The sequence below is a fragment of the Periplaneta americana genome, chromosome 15 (genome assembly GCF_040183065.1).
Source record: "Periplaneta americana isolate PAMFEO1 chromosome 15, P.americana_PAMFEO1_priV1, whole genome shotgun sequence".
Lineage (NCBI taxonomy): Eukaryota > Metazoa > Arthropoda > Insecta > Blattodea > Blattidae > Periplaneta > Periplaneta americana.
In genome coordinates, this window is record NC_091131.1 from 183836401 (window position 1) to 183854962 (window position 18562).

Consider the following 18562-nt stretch of genomic DNA (forward strand, 5'->3'; position numbering starts at 1 on the left):
AACCTGTTTTTTCCATATTTTCTAGTTTCTAAGAAACAACAATTAAATATCGGACTTTAGCTGTTTTGCACTTATGGCTTAATTACTTTATTACGACATTTACTACTGTTAATGTAGGTCTTTAGTTGTTTTCCACTCACAGTTTAGTTTCTTTCTGACCATGAGTGTTGGCAACAGATGAAGCAGCAGATGATTTTCCAATTTGAACTGTGAAAAGAGCCAGCTCCGTGTGAACAACTACCATCACCGTAGGCAACACTGGAGCCAGCCAGTCAGCACGCAGGCTACCCATCCGCGCAGCCACCTTGGAATCCATCACAGAAACACGCACTGTCTGAACCAGGCTTAAGTTAGGTTAACGCATGTTTCCTTCATTTATTTAATAGTAATTTATAGTATAAGAGTGTAAAATTTGATTTTATAGCTTGGGCGATAATTTCCACGAGTGCATAAAATCTCTTCACTCTCATGTGCTATACAATATTTTATCCATTACTGGTATCTAAATTCAGTTTTAAATTGTACGCCTTTTCTTTGTCATGTGTTGTTTGTGAACAAGTTATAAATGAATGAATGTAAGTTATGGATTTTATGGTTGCTAATGTGAAAAAGTTTTTAATTCAGTGCTGTGAAAAAAGCCATTGTTTAGGTTGCTAAGAACAATGAAATTAAGACCAGTTTTGATACCAGTTATGGATAAAATATTTAATAGTAAGGCATTTGTGTAGTGCATTGCATATCATTGCATTGTATATTTGTTTGTAACTCAAGTGATGAATTTTATATGCATGTAAATTGAATTAATCTGTTTGTTATATATTGTATACCGGTATTTTTATAGAGCCCACACTCTAGCTCAGTTGGTAGTCTCGCTTGTCTCCTGATCTGAAGTTGCGCTCGGGCTTGGACTGATTAGATACATGGTTGGTTTTTATCCCCCCCCCCCCCTTCGAGTTATTTTTTTTACCACCTTAAAGCAAATTTCAAATAATCTATGATGAATTCTTGGCCTCAGCTCATCTCGCCAAAAATTTGTGTAACTCTTGAGTTGTTCTACATTTTAAAACTTCAGTGCTAATGTAAGTTCTGTGGAATACAATAAGTGTAGTGAATAGTAAATTAAAGTGCAACTTCGCTAATATGTGAAAGGAAAAAAATCAGCTCGGTCTCAATCATTACATTGATCCAGCCACCTTAAATGAGTATATCAAAACAAACTCGTTATATTAGTGTGCAAAATAAATTTTATCAATATGGTACAGTATGCATTCCTTTAACATTTAAAACGTCTTTGTATTACACCAATTTATTAATACTGAAAGTAAGATATTTGTGTTTTGAAAGAAAATTAAAAATCATTATGATAATAATGAATAAATTTGAGTGTAGTACCTATTGGCTTCTTGCTATTCACTAAAAATTCTCCACTATTAGATCCTACATTTGAGAGCTGATGGAGAATTTTGAGTACTAAGTAAAATGTGTTGATTTATTTGTTCTGTTCTATGCTATAACTTACGATATCTTGATCATGAAAGTAGGCCTATTTTTCGTCCTAAAAGAGCTGACTAGACTCACATGGCTAAAAATTGGTATTTTATTAATAACTAACACATTTTTTTTTTTTTCACAACTTTCAAAATATAAGTTTCAGTTCACAACTAGCTATTATTACCTCAACCTCAAGTTCTGAATTAAGAAAGCTCTTCCCATACTTACTGAGTGAAAGGACTTGATGAATCCCTAGTTTTAGAATTAATTTATTGAACTTCAGAAATCATGCTGAGATATTTAACTTCAGTATTGAGTGTAAAACTTCTATTTCATAATATTCTTATAACATTGAGAATAAGCCGTACATATCTTCTGTTTGTTTTCTTATACTGTATATTGAAATGTTTTTATTCTCATTGTTACAGAGACTTTGTCATGGTGTTTCACGATAAAATAAAGTAGGCCTACTGTATATATTTTCATAAACTTATCGTAATGTAAACTTACTCATTATTAGGGTAAGAACTTTAGACAACTTATAGGATATACCAATGCAGTATTAATAACAATATCACTGTAACATAGGCAAATAAAAACTATTATGACTATTACCTAACACTGGTATGGCCTATATAGACTAGGTTGTAATCTGATATAAAATGTTCAAATATTATGTATGAATATCTTGCCCTACTCATTATATCACAAAAAATTGTTACCTTTGACTTCGAATTCAATTTGGAAATATAAGAAATAAGGAAGCATAAAAATGTAACATAAAAAGAAGAAATTTAACAACACAATTTTTTTATTAAACACTATCTTCATCATCTAACATGGTGTTCAGAATTTCTTGAACTCTAAGTTTGAAGGCCCTTCGACCTCTTTCACTAAGTTGTTGCACATCCTCATGTAAACTTTCCAGAAACAATATGGTTGAAGTTTTTTTCCCCACTATTTAGTTTTTTTTTTTTTTTTTTTTTTTTTTTTTTTTTTAGTATTCATTTAATATCATTGTCACTTTCCTTCCTCTTTCTAGAAGGTCTCCCATTCATACTCATTGAACTGCAGGTGGAAGCAGAAGTCTCTTCCAGTACAAATTCCACGTCCTGTACTTCCTCCTCTTCTACAACCTGTGAAGGTACGGTACTTCTGGTATGTCTGGTGCTACTTCAGTAGGGGTGTTTGTAAACGAACTGGAAAGAATAATGATATCTGATATAATATGCCTTGTTTATACAATCTTCCTCATTTTTTTTTTCACTAGCCGAATACATCTAAATTGTGGTAGGTTAGGAAAATGAAAAGAACATAACCTAACTTAAATTATTCATGAACTATACTAAACCTAACCTAATATAAATTAATAATAAAACTAACTGAATCTAACAACCTTTTGGTTGTGGTAACCTACCTAACTTAAATTATTCATAAAGTACACTAAAACTAACCTAACATAAATTAATAATAAACCTAGCTGAACCTAACAACCTATTGAGTTGTGGATATTTATCTACATTCCTTACAGACTTAGACCTATAGAAGAAAAGAAAAATATTTTATCTTCTTCCAGCAACAAATGGCTCCAAAAAAATTGAGGGCATCAACGTATACAACCACTTCTTTACTTCCGATGCTCCAGAGCCTGAGGGGAGCACACTGCCTCTTCTACTTCTATACCCGGCCCTCAAAATTTGCCATTTCTTGACACAAGTCTTTGCTGAAACAAAGAATTACATGTCATGCAATTGTTCACATAGCCTACTCTTTGTGACTAAAGAAAACAGAATTGTCCATTAAATGTGTTGACTGAGTGATAGAGGTTAAGTATATGGTATTGCTTTTGATTATGTCATGAGTATAATTACTATTCTTATACAGGGTGATTCACGAGGAAAGGTAAAAAATTTAGGATACGATATCTTAGGCCATTTTGAGTGAAAAAGTTCATATGAACGTAGGTCTGTTTTCGAACGATGGCAGAGCTAGATGCATTTTTTTGGTAAAACGTCTCGCCCCAATGTGAATCAGTCGTTACCATATGCTGCTGACATGAGACAAGGTCACCCATTGATCGCAATGAATGACGTAACACTGGAATCTGCATTGTGAGCGATGTAGATAAGAGAAGAGAAACAAACTGGGTGGTGAGGCATTACAAATGTCACAACAAATACGCTATCACTTATCAGTTCACAGCAGTTCAGTCAGTTACCTACAGTACAGTAGTTATACAGATACAGTTATCAGAAGTGTTAAGTTGTGTTTTTCAAGATGCCTTATAAGTTTTCGACTACAGAATACGCCGATATTGTGTATGTTTATGGTTTGTGCAATGGAAGTACCTTGCGTGCCATCGCTGAATATTAACGACGCTTTCCGAACAGAAGGGTACCATATTGAAGAGTATTTACTGTCTATGAGGTTGGATGAAAGACTTGGTATAGCAAAGGAACGGGGAAACGAGAGAGGCGCTAATCGATCGTATTTTGGATGCGGCATAAAGAACAACGTGCAACTCTCCCGAGTGATAAGCGCAATTCACGCCCGAGCGCAACAGTGCATTGAAGCAAAAGGAGGTACCTTTGAAAATGTGCGAAAACATCGACCCCGACATCTAGAATATTAGATATGTATGCATACGTGAATATTACACTTGTATCTGTTTTACCTCTTTTTTCGTGTTATATGCAATTCTATGTTTTTTTTTTTAAATCTGTACTGTCTATTGGAATTGGGGCTTTGCCCTGTTATGGACATAAATAGATAAATAAATAAATCAGAAACTGTTTTGTGTTGAGAAATTCACTGAATTACTGCAATGTGAATTTTCTATTTCCGTTTTGCATGTATTTATCAACATTCACATCACGGTCTAGGCACTGAACAATATCACTTTCCGAATACAGAACCAATAAGTTTGACAATCGATCCTGTGTCATTGTTGACCGAAGCCATTTGTTTATTCTGGGCATTGTTGAGAAAGTCCTTTTGCATGTTTCGCTGTTTTAAGGCAGCATTAATGCTATTAACATTTGGAAGAACATCAGCTGTTATTTTATCCAGAAGTTCACTTATTATTACTTGCAAAGTGTCCTCTTTGAGTTTAGTGCTTACCACATTCCTAGCAATATCTATATCAGCTTCTAACATTCTCTTATTTGTTTGTGGCACTGAATAATGAATGATCAATAAAATATCTTGCGCCTTCTCAATATCTCAATCTCAAAAATTCTTCACATGACATTACTAATATCATACCTCCATCTGAAAATCTTATTTCTGCTAATAGCATGTCAAGTACAGGGTAATACAAACACTTAAGCTATTTCTTACTCTGTGTTGCTGCGCTGTCAGCCCTTCCTGTATCTTTGCCCCACAGTTTCACTAACAACATAGTCATCAAATTTTTTTTGAAATTGTGCGAGGTCGTTTTAGTCTGTATTTACATCTTTCTTGCTCTGTAAATGTGTCATTCTCTTTCAAAATATCTTTAGGAAAATGTTGTAAATTATTATTGTTACAATATTCTATTACTTCTTCCCACATCTCCAACCACATCTTTTCATTCCTACTTGACTCCAAATTTCCAATAGCCCCTTGAACTGCCAGATTGCAGGAAGCAATACATGAATAGAGACGCTGTAGTGATCTACGTACAACATTTGTATTTGAAAAATGATGTTCTAAAATATCAGAAACACAAGGAAATCTGAGGATTGAATATTTTGTAGCAGTTCTTTAGCAATTGAACATCTTGGGTGTCTTAAGTTACTAGATGTATTCTTTAGCACCCTTACTATTGCAGGATATGTTGCTTTAATGGAAATCAAAGCCCAGCGAGTATTACTGAGTTTGTTGATTTCATGCTTATTTATTTTAAGCTTTTTCTGAATATCCACAAATTGCACATGGATATCGGGATGAGAGAAAATTTCATATAATGACTCATTATATTAAATCCATAACAAGCAAGTAGAAACTATAACAAGATTTAATTTGTGAGCCATGCAGTGTATGTAAGATGCATACTTGAGGTTTTCAAGAACTAAAGCCTGCAATCCACTATTAACACCCACCATAACAGCATCATAAGATTGCCCAATCATTAATGCTGTGATCCCCAAATTCTTAAGATGTGACTGAAATTATGTGCACTACCAGTACATGAAGTTGAAATGTCTCCCATTCCTAATAAGTTTTCCTTTACAGCAGATCCCTTAGCTATCTAACACATATAGCCTACTCGTCTCTTGGCACTTATGAGACTTAGCTTCATCCACAAGAAGTGCATAAAACCCCGCATCATTAATTTCTTCAACAATTTTTGTCACTGTTTCATTATAACATATCTCTAACAATTCGTTCTGTACAGTTCCACTGGTTAGATTATAATAACAACTGAATTTACTTTTGAAATGTTCGTGTTTCGAAAAAATTTCACGTAACTCCAGAAAGGTTCCTTTACTGCACGATTCTTCACCATCATTATGTCCTCTTATACCTAAACTTTGCTAAGTACAACAGTATGTCAATTATCTTAAATAAATACTGTCTATTTTTGTTAATCAGATCCTTGTGTGAACTGAAAATCTGTGTGATTACTGATGCTTAGAATGTTCCGTATTAGTCCATTTAGTAACTGAAAACAAATGAGATGAACTTATCGCGTGTTTACTAAGTTTTTCTGATATTTTCTTCCAGTTGTGAGTGCCCTTTTTGGTAAATAAACATTCTTTACCAGAACTCGAAAACTGTCTGCAAGGAAAACAAAATACAGCATCTTTCTCCACACTGTACTCTAGCCATTCAGATTTACTGTACCATGAAGTTGTAAAACTTCTCTCAATACCAGCATATTCACTTTGGGGAAACTCCGAGACAACTGGTCTGGAAGCGCCACTAATAAGATTGCCAAGATCAGAAATATCTATTTCACTGACTGCATGGTCACTAGCACTAGCAATAGGTTGATCATCACACAGTACTGGTTACACTAGCATTAGCATCAGTAGTGGTGCTGATAGTGGTAGTGATTACTTATGTTGCAACTGGAGCATTTTTAACACTAGTTAACTCATTTTTAGATTTTTGTACACTGACAAAGAATGAACGAATGTCTCACAAACTCATTGCCCCGAAATCTCTCGCACAGCTGGCAATCATAATAATGGTGTATTGACAGTACAGAGTCACAGTTCCGTGTTTGTTGTGCATTGTTGTCACTGATCGGTATTTTTATAACATATTCACAACAATATATTGAAAGTAAAATTGTAACAAAATATACAGACAGTTTTACATTTAATTTATCTGTTTATTTCAAAAAGCAAGATATCATGAAATATAAATTCAAATTATTTTTATTTAATCTCGTCTTTAAGTTTATTTACACATTATACTGGAATCACTTTTCTTTTTTTCTGCATTGTTGTGCAGTATGTTATTCATATTTCTCCAATGCTTCTATTCCTCAAATGATGTATAGAAATTCTTATACATTCAGAAATTTAAAATAAATATTATAGTCCAGACACATGCTCTAAAGACTTAATTCGTCAATTTAAGTGCAGAAACGTGATCAGAAACAAAACCAAGAAAAATCTTTTGAATGCAATATTTTCTAACATTAATAAAAAAAAAATAAGAGTTCAGACAAGTTTTGGGGGGGGGGCAGTGCCCCCACCATAACTCCATCTATGGTCCTATATATGTCATTTCAAACTTGAATTTTAAATTTCTGACCACCCAGTTCCCCTCAGGATATAACATACTGTAAAATGCAGGTGATCACTTAAAACAGATAAACTTCACTCTGCTTGGACTTAGAGAGTTGTTTCAGGACTTAAAAGTAAGCTAATTCATTGTTCAACAATTTTGAGTGAGGAAATTAAAAAAGTAATATTTCATTTATTTAAAAAATAAAAAAGCTATTTTAAAACTATTTTTTTATAATTATATATTAGAAAAATCATAAAAATTGTAAATTAACAGATAACAAAATTCCATCTCTCCAAATCACTCGTTCGTAGGCTATGTCTTCATCATGCCATGCATATTTGAAGTATTTATCTTTAATGGCTACAGAGTTTTTACAGTTTCATCATCATCATCATCATCATCATCATCATCGGCTCAACAACCCATTGAGAGTCCTAGCCTTCCTCAGTATTTTATTCCAGCCGTCTCTACTTCTGGCCTTGACTGTCCACATTCATGCACCAATAAAGTTGGCATCCTCGTATACATTATCCTCCCATCTGCTCCTCGGTCTTCCTTTAGATCTGCTTCCTCCAGGATTGGATGTAAAGGCTCTTTTAGCGGGTCTAGTATCGTCCATTCTTACCAGGTGTCCAGCCCACTGCAATCGACCAATTTTAATAACAGTTATAATATCTGGCTCCTTAAACAGATCGTATATTTCTTTATTATATCTAATTCTCCATTCATTATTTATTTTGACGGGTCCATAAATTGCTCTCAGAATTTTCCTCTCGAAGATACTAAGTCTTCTGATGTCCTGTTTGTTCATAGTCCAAGTTTCCAAGGCATACGTCAACACCGGCCTAATAAGCGTCTTATGTATTCTTATTTTACTTGAGATGGTTAAGAATTTCGATTTAATATATTTCAGTAATCCAAAGTAACATTTATTTGTTATAGATATTCTTCTCTTAATTTCAAGACTGATGTTGTCATTATTGATCATGGAGCCAAGATATATAAATTTTTTTACATATTCAAATTTGTAATTTTCAATTGTAAGATAAGTCGGTGCTTTATTAATAATACTTCCTTTGCGGCTGGAGATCATGTATTTAGTCTTGCTCTCATTAACTCTCAATCCCATTATCTTTGCTGCCTTTTCCAGGGAGATAAATGCCTCTTCTAGTGCTTTCTGTGACCTAGCAATAATATCTAGGTCGTCTGCGAATGCCAGAACTTCAACAGACTTATAATAATATTGTATTAGTTGTCTGTATTCCTGATTCTCTTATCGCTTTTTCCAAGGCTGTGTTAAATAGCAAGCAGGCCAATGCATCTCCTTGTCTTATACCTCTGTTGGTTTCAAATTCCCCTGATAAGTCTGACTGGATCTTAATACAGTTTATAGTTTCTTTCATTGTCATCTGGGCTAGTCTAATGAGTTTATTAGGTATTTTCAGTGCTGCCATTGCTTGATATAGTTGTTGCCTATTAATAGTATCATACGCCATTTGGAAGTCAATGAATAGATTGTGTGTCATTACATCGTATTCGTTAGTTTTACCTAAAATTTGTCTGAGTGTATATATCTGTTCTATTGTCGATCTGTTGGGCCTAAAAAGCCACATTGGTAGTTTCAGATTTCTCTTTCTGCATATTTAGATAGTCTTTTATAAAGAACATTTGAGAGAATTTTATAGACATTGCTCAGCAGACTGATGCCTCTATAATTGCTACATTCCAAGGGGTTCCCTTTTTTTTAGTATAGGACATATAATACTGATTTTCTAATCTTTTGGCATGGTTTAATATGTCCAAACTACTTACAGATCTGTTACTAAATCTACGTATTACTCTGTGAAGAGATTTATTAAATCTACATACTTAGACTTTAACAAACAAAATTTAATAACACAATCCCAAGGGAAAAAATGGAACTTTCTGCATCAAAATCCACAGTTAATTCCCGATTTACCACGAAAATCGTCTGTAACTGCATTTAGATTGGCAACAGGCCATGATTGTTTGGCTAAACACCTGCATAGAATTGGAATATATCAGTCCCCTAACTCAACTCAAACCAAGAAATGGATTCGGAACACCTCAAATCTGTTCTTCATTGGCTGGTCATGATAATATCTTTGAAAAATATTGGAGTGCAAGAGGTCAAATGACTTTATTGTCAAACGCCTGGCATTAGAAAACAACAACTTATTCACTTCAACAATTAAATGCATACAACTATTGACATTAATTTGCCATAAATGTTATAGAAAGCATTCTATTGGAGGTATAGCCAGTCGTACGTTAATATATTCTTTCTGAATGCATTTTTCAGAGTATGATACAATAAAATTCATCGAAGCTGGGAAATGTCATTTTGAAGTTAATTAAAATTAACTGATTCCTCCTTGTGCAACTAGTTAAACAACACATGAAAAGTTCCTTGTAATAAAGGACTGTTGACTATTGGATGTACTCAATGTCTTCATCTTTACTTTGTTTATCAATAACTGCATTTCGAAGTACACTAGTATTGCACAGTGATTAGCATCTATGGTGAGTGTCCACCTCAAATCCTTTCGTCTGTCTTTCATCCGCTCGTGTGGCCTCAGAATGGTGCAGCCGCCGCGCGACTGCCGTTCCGCAGACATTCCGCTCGTGTGAACCGGGCCTAAAGTGGTGCCCTTCTTTGTCTCACTAATAAGTTGATGTAAAGCAGTGCCCATTCATTTCAGAACATGGTTCACCCATTCCTCTTTCTCAATGGGGTGACTGTCTCCATATACATTTAGCCCGACCAGTTCTTTGAAAGCTTTGGAATCCCCATCACTGAGTATTGTTGTATATCTAAATCCATGGCTAACAGATCTTGTCCACAAGCGTACAGCAGCTTCTCGTTCCATGGCAGGAGAGGAACCAATATAGTTTATGATACAATCTGGTTTATGGCCTTCAAACCAAAAGTGAAATTCTGCACTGTTCCCATGAAGCTTTTCTTTGCTACTGAACATCTTTGGCTGTTTTCGATAAAACAACAAAATCTGTCACATATCCTGTGACTACATCAGTCACACAACCGACACCAAAGTTTGAGGTATGGCCTCGTTTGTTCCAAGTACCATCGAAACTGACCATAATATTATGTAGCTGTCTCTCCAGTCCATACTCACACACCAGTCTGTGGGTATCAAGCACTTCTTGTCTAGGATAAGCTAGAACATCTGTACTAGTGTGTGTAGCAGTAACACATATTTTACTTAGATGATCATTGTATGCAGTTTCAGACAATGGGTTCATATCCATGACCATTGCGAAATTTTCTTGTACCATGTAACCTTTTCCAATTTCGGAAAATGCTCGTACAATCCTGCGTTTGACATCAAAAGCAAAGCTTGAAGTATCATCACACTTTACTCTACTTGATGAAGTAACATTTCCTCCAAAGCCACAATCTTCGCATAGAAAACCAGTGTGTGACTATAACCACGAGAAGAACTTATTTCAAGATTTGCCCTGCCTCCACACTTACATCCCAGCCTCCCAACTAATTCAAATAGTTTATTTTTAGATAAAAATAAATAATTGGGACCCTCAATATCATTAAGCCTACCATTACTGTTTCCACATTTTGAAAAATATTAAAAACTAGTCATGCCTGTGCGCTTCACTGCAGTTGTTAGAAATAAATATGAAGTAATTACATAATTAAAATAGGACATTTGGTCCAGGGAACATCCGTGTTTGATAGGAGGATAAATTGTTTAATATGTTACTTAATTGAAATTGTATTTAAATAATTAAAATACGATCATTTTGGTCCAGAGAGCAGTCATTTCCTGCAAGGATAATTCTTTTAACACGTGCTTAAATATATAACACTAGTAAGTTGCCCATTTATCAATCTTCTGTAATAAAGTGTTAAAAGTAGTGTACACAAGACTCAAGATGGACTGTAATATTCCATCTGACGTATTATCGTAATTCATAAAATAATGCTTATTACATTAGCTTTCATCAATATTTTTCATAGCAATACAGTCCTGGCCTTATAAATGAGAAGAGAAGTGTAGACGTATAATTACTGTGTAACTAAAGCCTCAACCATGTTGGCTTTCTGAAAAATCTGGCGGAAAAACTATAACCACACAAACTTTGGCAAACATTGACCATTCTGTTTCATGTGCTCTGGAAATATAACGTAACAATATGAAATATGGCCCATTTTGTTCTGTTCAAATAATGGTTGGCATATCCCATTTTGATTAATTCATTAATAATATATCCCATTTTGATCTATGTACTGATTTTCTCCATGCATTTTATACGTCTAAAATAAACCATTTTGAAACTGAACCTTTCTCTGTATAAAGTCTTCAACCCAAACTTGCCCATGACGTCAGTAATTCATTTTCTAAAAAAAAGTCACATGGCCCATTTTGATCTCAGGCACCTCATTTGAAAAGAGTAAAATCCTGTCTTAGAAATACAATGAAAGAAGAGGGACTGATCGCATTAGCCATGTTGTCCATTGAAAAGACTATGTTAAACGATATTAATAAGAAGGTGATTCAAAAGTCTGCAACCTATAAGACAAGGCGAATGGAACTAATCTTTAAATAAGGAAGTTGCATGATTTATAATGTATGCAGCCCCTCTGAATTCAATACCCACGAGCCACAACTGTTATTATATTTTGTCTTAAATTTTCATTATTTCTTGTACTTCCATTTGCAGATGGTGTCCAGATGATAACCCTCTGAAACAGTCAACATATCACATGAAGGGCCTGGATGCACTGGTTCTAGTGGATGAAAAAGATGGTACTTTGACTTTTTAAAGTATATCTTTCATTTGTAGCATTTCTCTGTTATGTATAATAAAAAACCACCGATTTTCTAATTAGTTGTGAAGATTGTTCCACTCAGTGCAACATCTGGAAAAAGGGACTAAAAAGTGAAGATTCCATGTATGAACAATCTAAGCATTGTTTATGAAGTTTTTCTTTCTCCTTCACCTACACACTGCAGACAATGATCGTGAAGCAATTGAAAGGAATGGTGGAAGGCCATGTATGGAATTCTATTCTATCTTTACCACATCAAAATAACATCTTTCCAAGGTTACTTTGATTTCTGGGAACAAAAATAAGTCACATGGTGCTAAGATCGGTGATTACCTGACTACAATAGATGAGACAACACATATTTTTTTTGTGCTGATCAGAAACTTCCTAGTAATGAAAGCCTTGTGACGTATTGTGTAGTCAGGCAATAGGAACAAACTGTTTTCTTCTTGACACTTACACTGTACACAATGGAATCTCAAAGTTTCCAGATAATAGTAACTGTCTGGTCACTGGTCACAAGCATTTTGTGCACAACTCTCTTGCTGCCATACAAAATAACTTACAGCCTTGTTTATTTTTTATACAGCCGAACCTCATACAACATATTACTATGATGTACCGAAGTACATATGGAGTTTCAGTGCAGTAATTCTGCATCTCCATATGGTAAAGAATTGGTACAACAGAAAAAAAATTCTCTCTGGCACCAAGACTCGAACTCAGGTTTCCAGCTTTATGTGCTGGTGCTTTATCCACTAAGCCACAGAGAAAAGAGAGAATTTATCTCTGTTCTGCCGATTCTTCGCCATCTCAATACAACAGTTTTCTGGGGACTAGAAAAATTGTATTATATTAGGTTTATTGTTGTATTGAAGGATTATGAAATTTTTCCCAAATTTTCTGTTGTGAAAGAGAGAGTACAGTAGAAATAGCTATGAAACATTACATACTGTGAAATAACATTTGATTACCAGCACTGTGTTTGATTTTTCTTCTACAGCTGCCACTTTAATGAAAGTAATCCCATGTCTGACTTTAAAACGTTGTAGCCAACTGTTGTTTGCTTTGAAGTTCGACTCACATTGACAAAATTAACTGCTTTTGAAATACAATAGGGCCTGTATGACACTTCTGCCCAGCTGAACTGTAAATTTTATGTTCTTTCTTTGTTTCATTCTTGCTTTATGACACGCACACACACACACAGTATATAAGAGAGACCTATAGTTCTTCTCACATATTTCCTTCTCAAATGGCGTCAGTTTATGATGACCTTCAATGTAGCACTTTTAAGAACAATCTCTCTGAGGATTCATATTCACCTCTGGTAGATGACAGCACCAGTTGATACCTCGTAACACTAGTCCCTTGTTTCAGTTGCCGCACTGTGTGATCTAGTACTTGGAACATTTGGACGAACTTTTTTGTACCAAAAAGGCAAATATATTTGTTTAATATTCTGTCCTATACTTAGCCTTCATCTGTCATTTTTAAAGGTCTGACAGCCATTTTTAAAATGCTATGCACAGCTCTTTTAAACTGTCACAGCCAGTAAAACTTGGGTTTTCTGAGAACTACGTTTGTGATCAATAAAAGGTCCCTAGGGGCTTCTATTTGCTCTGATTTATATGAAACTTTTCAGCATGCTCCAGTGGGTACAGTACACAAAGTTGTGCATGAAATCAGCTCTTCATTATAAACATTTCATCATATAGATTTTTAACTTTAAAAAAATCAAAGAATATTTTTTATTTTTTTATTTACTTTTATTTATTTAATGCAGGGCTGTAGAGTTTATCTTTAGCCTGATAAAGACAACATGCAATAGTGTGAGATAAGTAAATAAATAAACAGTGAGAAGAGTACAAAAATAGTTCATCTCAGCAAGAATGATGGAATTTGGATGGCCATCATCTTCTCTCTTGCTTCCCAATACTTCTCTACCAGTGCATCAAAGAATATTATCGAGTAAAAATTATGATTTCTATTAAAATTTTTATCTCATTAATCAATACTCAAATCTAAAAATTCATGCACAGTTTTCCTAATCATGAGATGTAATTTTAAAAATGCAAGTAAAAAATCTGAAGCTGTGAGGAATGTTTTGAATTTATACATAATTTAATTAAAATAAGTGAACATTATTACCTAAGGAACTAATTGAAACTTTATGAAATTTGTTACTATCATTTAAATGTACAGACACAAGAAACACAACGAATTTGGAAGCAATTTATAAAAAAATTTTAAAAGTTTCTAAACTCAGTCCCAGTGACCCTTTATAGGAACAATGGAATGATTTGAAATCACAATAAAAACAGAGGACAGTATAAACTATAAGTACAGTAACAACTCACACTTGGCAGTTGGTGTCAAACATGTAAAGGAAAAATATCCAGATTGTACATGGTTTGTTCCCCACAGCTTGGCAGATCATGTGTGACTGTATTGGACATGCCTTAGATATCACAGAAAATGCTCCAAGAAAACAAAATTCTTGGAATCGATTTATTGCAACAGATAGCTCTGAAACAGAGTACTGAATTACGGAATGGGAATGCAAAGAAACTGTGGTTTCAGAAATAATTAAAAGAAAAAAAACGGGGGGTTATAGATCTAGATTCATTTTCCGGGCTGAGAGGCCCTGGTCTATTGGTTGGTTTTATACCAGACGTTTCTTCTGCAACTGAACTGCGGCAGACATCTTCAGTGGAGTGGTATCCGAGGTCGCAAGACTCTTCTCGGCGTACCTGAGGCAACTGTTCATGGATATGTATGGTTAGTTGGGAGACTGGAGGGAAAAAGACCTTTGGGGAGACCAAGACATAGATGGGAGGATAATATCGTCGTGTGAATGCTAGAACTAGGTAACTCGAAATTAGCGTTTTTTAGTTACCTCTTTTATAGCGCAAGAATCGAATAAAATGTAATGCAAGAACTTGGTAACTGATCAAACGATACCAGCGGCATCTATTTTCCATTATAACAAATAGGTAAATGAAAACGAGACATATTCCTTAGTGCAATAAATAAGTAAATAGGCAATGTCACAAAATATGAAAAATCAAGTTACCTAGTTCTTGCACTCACATGACAATATAAAAATGGATTTGAGAGAGGTGGGATATGATGGTATTGAATGGATTAATCTTGCTCAGGATAGGGACTGATGCGAGCTTATGTGAGGGTGGCAATGAACCTCCAGTTCTCTAAAAGCCATAAGTATGCTTAAGAATTCTTTTGGTATAAGTCTCCTTTTCTGTAGGCCTATACAATTCCCTTGTGACTTCATGAATAGAATTATTAAAAAGAATGGGTGGAAGGAGACAAGCTTGTTATTGTTCTGTGGCCCCTTGTGTTACAGTGCAGTCTTCGTATGACATGTTGAAGTACACATTCTTGTTACTGACCATATTTTGTAAAATATAATTAAATAATATGTGAATTCATTGTTTGGTTGGTTCTTTTAGGGCCATTCATTCTCATTGTTCTTTCTGACTTTTCATTGTGTAGTGCAACAGTACGTTTTAAACTGTGCATATTTTTTACATTTAAGATGGTTTCATCTGTATGTTGGAGTTTAGAATGTCATTTGTGCCCCTCGTATTGTCTATTTACAACCTGAGCTTCAAGTTTAAAAAATTAATAAACATGTGGCACAACAGCCTGTAGAGGATCAAGGCCGACTGCTGACAAAGGTGAACGATCATCCGACTAGTATGGGGATAGCTTATGGCCCAAAGTGTTATGAACTGAAATTGCATTTATATTTTTTATTTATTCTTGAGTCTGTAAGGCTACTTAAAAGAAGGTAGTGAGTTTTGTCGCAAACATACAAATAACCAAATTTTGAATAAATTAGACCTACTTGAGGTTTTCTGGAAACATATTCCTTGATACTTCGTACATGGTTCTGAAATGTACTGATGACAGGAAATGAATTTGGTAATTCTCTAAAAGAATTACACCGAAGGAGACACATCTGCCTTTGCTCCCTTCTTGTTAAACAGACGAGAGGTTCAGGACGCAATACTAGGGAAGCAGACCATTTCCCTAGTAATTCGTTTTGGACCTCTCGCTTATTATGTTGGTATTTAGTAGTGGAGAGAAAGAGAGATGTACCTCCTTTGATGTTTTTCTGGAGAATTAATTTCAATTTCATTACATTGTTGTCAGTTTAGTCAACTGTCCGAGGACAGGTTGGAGCCCCATAAGTGACACCAGTAAGGTAACACTCATGAGGTAACTAAGCTATGAGATAATGGGGTAGGATGGCCAATTCCTTTCCCTCTTCATTTCATACATCATTGACTAGTAACATATTTCACTAATCGGACTTAAAATGTATACAAATAATAATTATTGTTCTTCCTCTGACACCTATCATCAAGTGAGATGTACTGCCTGATAATAGATGTACAGTATACATCAACCAGAACCTCAATCAGAGATGTTTTGACATTGTGGGTAGTAAAAATATATAAGTAGACAGATTTTGTCTATTCAGAATCCATTGTGTGAAAATTTATGGTGAATAAATATGCAGGTTACGAGACATGCACACTTGCTGCTGCTGCCGCAGCTGGTAATTGGGATAACACTGTCAGTTCTTTTGTTTTTATGTTTTAAAGCTATAATTTTTTTACTTAACCCCTATGTGGTTTTATATAGTGTTCCCATCGTAGTGATTAGTTGCTTGCCATTAGATACAAAGTTTCATTCTTCAAAATTCATTGTCCTTGACCATGCTCATACTTTGGATCTAGTTGATTGTAGTAGAACTGAGTTTGCTCCTTTCAAGAAAGAAACTTTACAATAAAAAAAATTTAAAATTATTTTATTTAATCTAATGTTCTTAATGTTACATAAAATTGAAGAATATCAACATACTTTATAAATAATACATAATTTGTAACATATCAAGTCATGACTATAATACTGTTTTAACATTTATCTCTTAAAGGTTAATGGCTTTGCAGTACTCATCTTTGAATAATTTCTATCTGCCTAGTCCCTTGAAATCAATTTTGGGTCCATTATTGTTTTTAATTTACATCAATGATTTAATCTCGACCATACATAAATTATCCCAGGTAATCTTATTTGCAGATGTCAAAAGTGTGATTACGATACAATCACCTTATTAACATATCTAATAGTGTTAAATGTAATGAGTGTATTGTTTAATATAAATAGACTAGCACTCAATGTTGATAATTCCATTGTAGTCAAATTTAGTACCAGTAGCTACATGTAACAGTGCTCAGTTTTTCTACAAGATTAGATTAAACGATATTGATCTCAAACAATCTATAAGCACAATCAAACTGGAAAACCCACATGTAATATATTACTCCTAAATTAAGGTCTCCTTGTTGAAGCATTAAGATCTATATTTTCTGTTAGTGATATAAACATTCCTAAAGTTTTATACTTTGCATATTTCCGTTGTGTAATGAAATGTGGATTAATATTCTCATCTGAAGCTGAACATATTTTTGTTTTACAAAGGAAAGGTACTGGTATAACGATAGTGACAGTTATGCATAAAAGGACACCATGTGAAAAGATTTTAAAAATTTATAAATATTGACTTTACCTTGTGAGTACATTCTTTCCTTTGTAATGTTTTGTGTTAAAACCAAAATACATGTAGTACTAATTAAATAATTCATAATTTTAATACAAGACACAAATCAGACATCCATCTACCCTCTGTTAGTCTCAGCTATTATAAAAAAGGAGTTCACTATTCACTGCCTAACTATCTCAAAGCTTTGAAGATCGAGAGAAAATGTTACAACAGAATTAACAAAATTTCTGCATACCGGTACTTATACCTTCTACTCAGTAAATTGATAACTTGTTTATACTTCTAAATTGAATTAATCTGACTTAGTATATTGAATGACATCTGTAAGTTTAAAGCATCATTAAGTATTATTACTACTGCTATAGATAACGATACTTACTGTTATTGCTGTTAAACATTTGGATGAAATAAGCATTATAATCTTGTATAAATGTTTATTAAGGATTCTGCATGCTGCCGTTGCTGCTGGGATAATAGACTGATCATTAAAGTATATTAATACATTAAGTAGGCCTACTTCTAATGTTGAATTTTAGTGTTGTTAGTAGGAACTACACATTTTGCTCAGTGGTTTAAGCCCGTTGCATGATCATTCTTCATGCTTAGTACACAGTTCAATGAGATAGGGTTCCAGTTTTGTTTAAATATTTTGTCAATGTAACTGTGTTACAAAATGAGTCGAATTGTTGTGTCATTGTTTCTCCATGGAATATGTTTGGGCTGATCTATTGATCATTAAAAATACTGTCACACATTGTTCTTGAGTTGTGGTGAATTTCTCTGGTTGAGTGAGATGTTGAAATTCTGTAGTTATTGCACATCCTTTCGTGGTAAGTTGGTTGGCAGTTTCATTCACAACAGTAGCGGTTATTCAAATGAAGAAGGTGAAGAACATTTCACTTGTTATTTTGCGAGCCATT

At 34.2% G+C, this 18562-nt stretch overlaps 1 long non-coding RNA gene across 1 annotated transcript in view; it reads left to right on the forward strand.

Annotated features, from left to right (window-relative positions):
• LOC138715572 (uncharacterized) overlaps positions 1–18562 on the forward strand; it is a 94257-nt gene that overhangs the window by 250 nt on the left and 75445 nt on the right. The window contains exons 2-4 of the long non-coding RNA XR_011336471.1: positions 178–1079; positions 2534–2635; positions 11938–12023. This is a non-coding gene — a long non-coding RNA (uncharacterized lncRNA). The remainder of the gene's footprint in view (positions 1–177; positions 1080–2533; positions 2636–11937; positions 12024–18562) is intronic.